At 42.1% G+C, this 10,644-nt stretch overlaps 1 protein-coding gene across 1 annotated transcript in view; it reads right to left on the bottom strand.

The window, feature by feature from the left end:
• Positions 1 to 9,534, bottom strand: part of COL27A1 (collagen type XXVII alpha 1 chain) — a 1,047,548-nt gene extending 1,038,014 nt beyond the window's left edge. Inside the window, exon 1 of the mRNA XM_086924958.1 lies at positions 9,485 to 9,534. The gene's annotated coding sequence lies outside the window, so the exon portion shown is untranslated. The remainder of the gene's footprint in view (positions 1 to 9,484) is intronic.
• Between the last annotated feature and the right edge of the window lie 1,110 nt (positions 9,535 to 10,644).

Consider the following 10,644-nt stretch of genomic DNA (forward strand, 5'->3'; position numbering starts at 1 on the left):
CAGCGAAGCGGGGCAGGATCAAAGAAGATGTTTGAATTCTTAGGGCAGATATTATCTGTCTCCAGGAGACCCACATTGAAGCCAGCAGAAGCAAAATTATGGAATTAGATGGCTTTCAGCTGATCATATGTTCTAAGCAGGCGGTTAAGATCAGGGGGGTGGCCATATTTGCCCGCCGTAGTTTGGCAAATTTTTCACGCTCAATCTCAGATAAGTATGGCAGATGGGCCATAACTCAGTGTGTCATCAATAATAACATGTTTACTTTATGTTCAGTCTAGGGCCCGGTGTTAGATGCTTCAGAGCTGTATGACTGGTTGAAAACGGAATTGGTGGGGTGGCCGTTGCAACTCATAATCTGTGGAGACTTTAACATAAATATGGGCTGTGCAGTATCGAATCAACCCGAACTGGCTTATCAAGGGCGTAAACCGAAAGTGTATAGGTCTCTATGTCAGCTGAAAGAACTTCAAGGGCTAGTGGATGCCTGAGCAGCAATTAAAAGTTGGGAAGATGGGTTTACGTATTATTCAGCCCCACACCAATCACATTCAAGATTGGATTATTTTTTTATCTCTCGTAGTTTGGTGTCGGGCTGTAAAATTGAGAAATATCCCAAGGTTATGTCAGACCATAATCCTCTGGTCCTGGAAGTGTGTATCAAGTGCCCAAAGTATACTTCTATCTGGACATTTAATAGGGCTTTGCTGAATGGCAACGAATATGTAGAACATATGGGAGTTTGGATCACAAGATGTGTGAAAGAGAATCGGGGTAGTACTAGTCTGCAGAATGTGTGGGATACGCTAAAAGCTGGAGTTAGAGTGGAGCTGGGGTCAGAAGCTAGAGAAAAAGAAGATAAATAATCTCTATGCAGAACTGATCAAAGCTGAGCTAAACTTGGTTCAAGTAATTTCCGAAAGAAGGGATATCAAGGCGGCACAAACAAAGATTTTAACTACTAGAGCTGCTATAACGGAGATCTCATCAGCCAAAACTGCAGCCAGGTATCTTGCCTGGCGTACGAAAATTTACGAAAGCAATGAAAAGGAAGGGCATACGTTAGCTGTCCGAATAAGAGAAAAAGATGTCCAGGCTCGGATTACGGGAGTTAATGACCCAGACTTTGGTTTTGTGAATGACCCGGACGCTATCCTTGCTGCCTTCGAACATTTTTATCAGAGGCTGTACTCAGAGGACAGGAGAAATATTCTAGCATTTCAGGATGAAATAGTGGGATTTCTGGATAGGGTTAAAATAGAATCACTGCCCCTGGCAGATAGGGAAATGTTGGAAGCTCCGATTACTTTAGGGGAGGTCAGCAATGTACTAGAGGCGGTCCCATCTGGCAAAGCTGCAGGGCCTGATTTTCTTCCAGGTGAATTAAATAAAAAATTCAAGGTCAGCTTGCCCCAATTATGTTTTAGCTATTTAGCTTGATTCAGGGGGGAGCCTCCGCCGGACACGTGGAGGTTTGCTAAAATTGTTATATTCTTAAAAAAAGGGAAGGCGGCCACAGACTTAGGGGCCTATCGGCCATCACTTTGATTAACAACTACGTTAAAATTTACTCAAAGATTTTGGCGAATATATTGGCGACTGTAATAAAAAAAATGGTGTCCCACAGTCAACACGGTTTTGTTCCGGGCCGGGAAACCATAGATCATATTCACAGAGTAATAACTCTAATTGATTACACCAAGGTGACAGGAGACCCTATGGCTTTAATTTTATTGGACGCCGAAAAGGCTTTTGACAGGGTCTTCTGGCCCTTTTTATGGGCGGTTATGAAGCATTATGGAATTGGGGAAGGCTTTATTCGGGCCATTGAAAGTATGTATCAAGATCCAATTGCCAAGCTAGCACTGATGAGAGCACACTAGGGAGAGATCAATAGAGGGCGGGGCACTAGACAAGGGTGCCCCTGCTCGCCCTTGTTATTTGCAATCTATATTGATCTGCTAATTAGACTAATACAAGAGAGCCAGGTAATTTTCCCAGTTTCTGCCCGTGGAGGAGAGGTAAAAATTCTAGGCTATGCTGACGATTTAGCGACAGTCACGTCGGCTCCACAGCAGACTCTGGAGGAGTTAGGTGTGTTAACATCTCGATTTGGTAAAGTCTCCGGCTATCATATGAACGAAAGCAAAACCCAAATAGTCATTAATGAAAAAGTGGACCTCGTTGATCAACGGATTGTAGCAAATGCAAGGTATTTAGGGGTTGAGATAAGTGCTACCCGGATCACTGAAATAATATCGAGGGACAAAATATCGACTTGCCAAAATATCGTGGACAAAATATCGACAGTCAAAATATCGAGTTTGTATCTACAAACAGGTAAGTACAAAAATATCGAGTACAAAATATCGTTTACAATAACATAGATGTAAAAAATATCGACTTTATTAAAAACAGTGTTAAATTAAATTAATATTAAATTTTAATTACTAAAATATACTTAAAAATACTTAAATTAAATTATAATAATTAAATAATAAATGAAAATAATAAAAATATTTTTTTACAATCTTATTTGTTAAAACATATATATATAGTAACATAATATAATTAAATAAGATACTATTATATTACGACGGTCACATTATCGATTAGCAAAAATATCGTTTAAAAACTGAAAACTGACCCTGAACCCTAAAATATACCCCTTTACCCAAAAACCCAAAACTGACACTGAACCCTAAAAATACCCCTTTACCCAAAAATTTAAAACTGACCCTGAACCCTAAAAATACACCTTTACCCAAAAACCCAAAATCTGACCCTGAACCCTAAAAATACCCCTTTACCCTAAAACTGAAAACTGACCCTGAACCCTAAAAATGCCCCTTTACCCAGAAACTGAAAACTGACCCTGAACCCTAAAAATGCCCCTTTACCCAAAAACTGAAAACTGACCCTGAACCCTAAAAATACCCCTTTACCCAAAAACTGAAAACTGACCCTGAACCCTAAAAATGCCCCTTTACCCAAAAACTAAAAACTGACCCTGAACCCTAAAAATACCCCTTTACCCTAAAACTGAAAACTGACCCTGAACCCTAAAAATACTCCTTTACCCAAAATTTATCAATATTATTTAATTACCAAATAATTATTAATTAACAATAAAGTAAATATATTAGCACATTAGCTGTAATTATTTTAATAATTAATATTATTTTTTCCCAATTAATTACTTAACAATAACACAAAATTATATATATTAAAATGTACTCTAATTAATGTAATTAACTAATTACAATTAATTAATTACCAATTAATTACTAATACAAAATATGTCCAAAATTATATTAATTAATTAACTAATTATTATTAATTAATTATCAATTAATTATTAATTAAAAATATTTACAAACATATATTAATTAATTAATTATTATTAAATTACTTCCCACCCTATTCCCCTATAAACCCACAACCCGCTACAGAATTACATTACGCAATTATTATAAAAACAAAATTCATTTAATAAAATATTTTATAACATTAATACACACTTTTCACACATATTATTACATAAAAATACACTATAAAATATTATATATTATTAAAAATTCGATATTTTTGCTATCTATATTTTATACAGTCGATATTACTTCACTTACCTGAAAAACGATATTTATGTAGTCGATATTATGTCCAGTCGATATTTTGTCCAGTCTATATTTAAAACTCGATATTATGTCCAGTCGATATTTTGGAGTCGATATTTTGTCTGTGCACAGTGCTACCCCAACTGCTATAGTAGATTTAAATCTTGCGCCCCTATTAGTCAAAATGAAATCTGATACCAAGAGGATGGGCAATCTTTACCTGACGCTTATGGGTCGAAGCAATGTTATTAAAATGATTTTTTTGCCCAAGATACTTTATTATTTTAGAGCCGTCCTCCTTGAATTTAATAAGCTATGGTCTTACTAAGCATTTCAATAGATGGCAAACAGTGCTACAGGCTGGGCAGGGGGATTGTGAGGATTCTCTGCTCTTCAGTCAATCTTCATGTATATCTGCAAATTTGCAAGTACAGTGTTTCAAGACCTGGTGTAATCTGTACGTGACTCCAGCTCGTATACATAGATGGGGGGGTACTACCGGGATACACTGCCCTCGTTGTGGGGTGGTGGCCGTCGATGGCACGCACATGTTCGCTACCTGTCCGGGACTCTTCCAAATATTACCCAAAATTGAACAAAGGCTGGGGGCTATACTAGGTCACATTGTGACACTTACCCACTGGAAATAATGTTGGGAATTTCTAATCAAGCGATGGATGAAAATCATAGAAAATTGCTGTTTATTGCTATGGCTGTTTATCGTTTATGCTTGGCCACAGCATGGCTTGATGCAGTTCCACCGACAGAACATGTTTGGCTTAATACATTTCTATCTATAAATAATTGGGAGATTGCAGTGGTGAGGAGGAAGGGAAGACGGGCTAGAGAGAGAGGAGAGAAGCTCTGGCTGCCTCTGACTAATTGGCTTAAAAGTTTGGTATGAAATATTTTTGTTGTTGCGATATATCTATGTACATATTTATTTATTTTCTTTCTTCTTTTTGTAATTCCTTTCACTTAGGTGCTTGGATTTTGGCTCTGTTTGAAGATTGATCCACCTGGGTGGGAGGGGGGAGGAGAAAATATTGTAAAAAAAACATTTGGGGTATCAGCCACATTTTTTTTTGTCTGTTGTTTATGAATTATGCTTGTTTTTCTTTTTGTGTTCTGACACCCCAATAAAACAAATAAAAACATTAAAAAAAGGAATGACTTTTTTTTCAGGGCCATGTTATGGGATTTTGTGTACATTTTAAAGTCAGCACAAGGACCTTGGAGTATTTGCAATGCAATAGGTCTCGTATTTAGGAGACTTTTTTTGGCATTGTAAATAACAATGCCTTTTTTTGTATGTGTTTTGAAAAACCTGCAAGCGGTGCATAGTCATTTCTGGCAGTAACTGCACCTCTTTTGCTGCCAGCCTTGCTTCTCGTAAGCAATTGCTATAAGTACAAAGTGCGCGTTTACACACTGCTTTCAGGTTTTCAAAACACATAAATAAAATACATTGCCATTTACAATGCCAATAGCTCAAATTCGGGCAAATGTGAGACCTATTGCATTGCAAATGCTTGTTTTCATGGTTAGCAGGCGCTGTGTTGCCTTGATTGCCATCATCTGTACTCTGGACACCGCCAGCAGGTCTGAATACCGTGTCTGTCTGGCCCACCGCAGAGCTACGAGAATGAGTATTATCCATTATTGTCTGGCTTTATTTACTTACTTATATGTTTTAACCCCTTCCACGCTGATGACGAGCTGGGCTCGTCATGGCGTAGCCTCCTCGCACGCTGATGACGAGCCCAGCTCGTCACGTAACATGCGTTTTTAAAAATCTCAGAGCAGGAGAGGAATTCCGCTAGCGCGCATGCGGTTAATAGCGCCAGCTAGACCCGAAGGCATCAGAGCACTTTACATGAAAGAAACAGCATAGCGTTTCATTACAAAGGATGCATAAGAGAGACATTGACTGTCGTAGGTCTGCGTATGACGCTCCACACACACATTCTAGATCCAGCCTGAAATAGAGGGGGAGATAGTCAGTTGCAGGAGAGGTGTGATTACAGTGTGGGGGTTCGTTTAGGAAATCCTAAATTAGAGGAGTGTTTGACTTATTAAGCAACTGAAAGCAGACAAAAACCCGCTGTCACACACAGTCAGTCTTAGTGAGAGTGAGCTATTGGAGCATAGTTTGGTTGGCGTGAGTGGTACGGTATTTGTTCGAAGAGAAAGAGTTTCAGGTCTCTTTTGAAGCAGGAGAATGAGGGGTTGCAACGAGCTCTCTACGGAGAGTGTTCCGTATCCTGGGTGCATTTCCAGAGAAGGAGCGAGCCTGGGCGGTTCCCTTTTGAGTTTCAGAGGAACAAGGAGTGAGTTGGAGTTTCTCAGAGGTCTGGTTCTTCCCGCTGTCGTACGTTTGTTGCCTAGATGGTTCAGGGATTGTGTGTGAAGGGCTTTGTGTGTGAAGCAGGCGGTCTTGTAGATACACCCCCTTCAGTGGGCAGCCAGTTAACGGACTGGGGTGATGTGTTCTAATCATTTAACACCAGTTATGAGTTGGGCCGCCATGGTCAGAAGTGTTTTTACGGGGGCAGGGTGAGTGTTCGGCATGCCTGTAAATATGGCGTTTATATTGACAATTTTAGAGAGAAATAGAGAGACTGTCCTGAAGTCGCCTGGGGGGGGGGGGGAATGAAAGGATGAATGTTCTTGAGGTGCTTCAGTGAGAATAGAGCTCCTTTGGCTGAACCTGTGATGTGATCCTTCATTGTCAAGTTCTTGTCGAGGGTGATGCCGAAGGACTTTACTGAGTTGGACAGAGCGAGGGAGAATATTAGGGCATTCAAGTTTTCGAGCCACTCTTGGATTGGATGGGGTTACTTTTGGGGGCAAACAGTATTCATTCTGATTTGTTTGGATTCACCTTTAAGTGGCTCGAACTAAACCAAGTTTGAGTTTTGGTTAGTGTGGCGTTGAGGTGTAGGATGTCACTGGGGGCTTTGATTTTGTAGTAGAGTTGCATGTGATCAGCGTAGAGGTGGGACTTGCCCCCTGCTTCCTTCGGGATGGTTGTAAGGGGTTCCATGAAGAGGTTGAAGAGGGAGGGGGAGCGAGTTGAGCCTTGGGTGCACGAAGAGTAACATGTGTGGGTTTGGAGAGCCAGGAGTTGATTTTAATTTGTTGTGAACGGTGCTGAAGGAAAGATGTGAACCATTCAAGTACAGTGCCATGAACACCAGAGCGTATCTTGAGTGTCTCAAGTAGCGCTGAGTGATGGACAGTTTTGAAAGCCGCTGATAGGTCAGGCAGGATGAATAAGCATGCTTCTCCCTCGTCTCAGGTTCTAAGGATGATATTGAGCAAGGTTGCTTCTGTCCTGCAGCCTCGTCGGAATCCTGATTTGAAGCTCTCGTGGAGGTTGTAATCTTCTATATGTTGGGTAAGGTATTCAAGAATGCACTTCTTGTTGGTTTTGGCTACGAATGGGAGGTTGGAGATAGGTCTGAGGTTGTTGAGCTCATTAGGGTCAGCCCCTGTCTTTTTCATTATGGGAGAGATTGATTTGTCCTAGTTGGAGGGAGTTGGGTACGGAGCCTGAGGTGAGGGATGAGTTGATGATTTCTATCTAGAACGGGGCAATGATATGGTTAAGGTTTTGTATTATTGTGGACGGGAGGAGATCCGTAGTGTGGGAAGTCAGCTTCAAGTTCACAGTTATATTGAAGACTTCTTTTTCTGTCATGAGTTTGAAGTCGGACCTACTGGCATCGTTTTTCAATTGGGTGAGATCATGGTTGTCCTTAGTATAATTTAGGTCCATTTCGTCGTTAGTAAGCCTATTGGAGCATGTTAGGAGGGAAGGCAGACATGTGACTTGGGTGAAGGATTGATCAATTTTTGTGACTTTATCAGTGAAGAAGCTGGCAATTTCTCTGCAACATTCATTGGTGGCTGTTAATTCACGAGGGGATGTGAGGGAGTATTGACTTTTAACCCCCTAGGCGCGGTGTTGAATCCGCCGCGGTGCGAACATTTCCGTGCGCGGGCGGGGCAGTGTCGGCCAACGGACGTGCGCAGCATTACGGAGGTATTGATCATGACGGCAGTTAGCCGACGCACCCAACAAACTGGTTAACAATGTTAAAGGGTTCCCTCTGTCTTTTTTTGAGATGGTCAAGTTGGTTGCAGAAAAAAGAGTCTTTTTCTCTAAAAATGCGCTTCTTGAATGACAGTTGTGCAGTTCTAAGGAGAGCTAGGTGCATTGTCGAGGGGTTCTGCCTCCATGTCCTTTCCGCAAGTCTGAGTTGTCATCTCTCATCGATAAGCATTGAACCAAGAGTTTGATTTGATAAACCTCAATCCTTTTTGTTTGAGTGGAGCCACACCTCTGTCATGGCTTTGTTAAAGTGTGTCATGAGGTCATCAACAGTGTGGTTGGGAGGGTGGCGCTGTAGTTGGGCACTAATCCTGGCTTCCAGTTCAATTAATGGGTCTCGTTTGATATTTCTGGTTGGGTGTATCAGTTAGGGCTGACTGGGATCAAATACTTGTATTGATGTTAACCCTTCCATGCGGCCGCGATTCCCCTGGTGTGCTGTGAACAGCACGAACAGGGGCGGGCCGTGACGAACCCCAGCCGTCATCAGCACGTGATCAGACCAGTCAATCAGTGATTGATTTAAGTGAGACCAGCGCTTTTTTGTGATATCCACATCAAGCGATGTGTGTTTTTTGATACATCAAGTCATCTGGGTTGTTCCAGTGAATATGGAAGTCGCCCAAGAATACGTCCTTCGTGTCCGTTAAGGAGAATTGTTTAATTATGTCAGTTAGCTCTTCTGTGAAGAGGACGCGATCACCAGGAGGGTGGTAGATGGTCTGCAAGTCAAAGGCAGAGGAGCTTTTGACTGAAAGTTTGGGTCCGAGGTACTCAAAGGCCAAGTATTCTGCAGATTTTCTGTGACTCATTTTTGAAGGAGCTCTCTGACTTCTCTTTATAGTTGTGTGAGTTCCTGTACCCTAAGGTTTTTACCCTTGGAGGGACGTGTGGCAGTGGTTTGGTGAGTTCTATGCAGTAGCCATGTGTTATTATGCTTAAAATCAAGTTGTCGGGGTTCGATTAACCTCCACTCCTGTAAGAACCCTCCACTTCTGCACCCACTGGTGTTTTGTGGTGGGGATGAGTGGTGCTTGCTTGTTGATCCTTCTCCCCTGGGAGGTTGGCCTCTTCCTCTTCACCTTCCTCAAAAGGGCTGCCTTGCTGGTTGTTGCCACTGATGGTGTGTCAGTTGTTGTGCTGCCTGATGAGTGAGGCTTTGCTGTGGTTGCTGGCATTTTTGTTCAGTTGGAAAGGCCGATGAAGTGACCCTATGGGGGTCCGTAGGGAATTGCAGTGCCGGCCCTACGAGGAGCAACTGCCCGATGATGAAGAATGACACCCGTTGGGGTATCTGAGGGCATTAGAGGACGAAAAGGGTCTTTTCCCCTCACCGGTGGGTACCCCTTACCTAAGTATTTTTCCTTCTTCCTTTTTTTGTTCACTTTTCTTTTCCCTGTTAAATGCACGGGTGACTTTATGCACCCTTAAGCATGGTTGACTTTTTACACCCTGCTATAGGAACAGTGTCCTCCTGTTGGTTTAAAATGTATGCATTAGGAGCATGGATACTGGACCTGTAATGACTCCTAGGTCCCCCCTCTCTTTGTGATATATGAGGAAAGAGGGCACAGGAGCACCCCCAGATACGCACTGTTCCCTGCAACCCGTGCACAGGTACCTACCACATAGTCCCTGAAGTTGGGTTCCTTCACAGTCTTACACACCCAGAAACCCTCCCTCTGCACTCACTCCTCTCGGCCTCACTCACTGTTGGTGCTGAAGCGGGAAAAAGGAACATTGTGCTTACCTTAGGACCAGGTGGTCCAGGGCGGCCAGGGTTTCCGTGGGGACCAGGGGGACCCTAAAAAAATGGAAAGACATTCATATACTGTTATTATCCACAATTATATTATTACACTACTAAGAGACATTTTAATTTAAAAAATCAAGGCAGATTTAAGGCAAATCCTGGCCACGGTGCTTGCACTGTCATGTGCAGAGTAAGCACCGCTGGCGACAATCATGAGCCAACCATGGAGTGCCGAGCAGGGCCGGTGTGGAGGTGCCTGCTCTGGCAGTGTTAGGGGGATTCCTAGCAGTGACAGATGTGGCCCTGCCTGCTCTGCGAATCATGGAGGGGTCAAATACCAATATTGATTGATGGTCTTCTTAAGCTGGTTGGATTTTATGAAGAATGTTGACACAAAGACTAATTGTTCCAATTTTGTTTTCTCTTTATTGGTTAATAATTCCTCACGTGGTGTCCACCCCGCTCTTTTCATTAGCAGTTTAAGCAATTTTATGGGGTATCCACGATCCTTTAATTTGTGTACCAAGTTGTATGCATGGTACTGATAATCAGTTTTTTTCTGTACAATTTCTTGTTATCCTCAAAAATTGGCCGTAGGGGAGGTTATCTCTTAAACTGCGAGGATGATGACTGGCATAGTGCAAGCTTTATTCCTATCTGTAGGTATGGTGTCAAGTGTCGTTTTTAGTACTCCTTCAAATGAATAAACTTCGACATCTAGAAATGTGGCACGAGTCGCATTGTGGTGTGCGCTGAATTTGAAGTCTGGTGACCTGTCATTAAGCCAGCAGTGAAATTTCTTAAGCCCCTCTTCTTCTCCAGTCCATACAAATAATATGTCGTCATTAAACCCTACACAGTTGGATGCAAACCACTTGGTACACAAAAGCAGACAATCAATCAAAATTGGCTTTTGATCACACACGGGGATCACTCTTTCAAACAAGCATTGGCATAGCCAATAGGTCTCGCCTTTAGGACATTATAAGCGTTTAGTTATCCAGCACAATATCCTTGGTGCAACAACATTAAGTGTTGAATGGCTAAACACTTAAAAGGTCCCAAAGGTGAGACCTATTGTCTATGCCAATGCTTGTTTTGAGTGATTGGCTCGTGCAGAAGTGCCCCTATGAGGCAGAGATGCTGAATGTTCTTTT

Source organism: Lissotriton vulgaris, chromosome 5 (genome assembly GCF_964263255.1).
Source record: "Lissotriton vulgaris chromosome 5, aLisVul1.2, whole genome shotgun sequence".
Lineage (NCBI taxonomy): Eukaryota > Metazoa > Chordata > Amphibia > Caudata > Salamandridae > Lissotriton > Lissotriton vulgaris.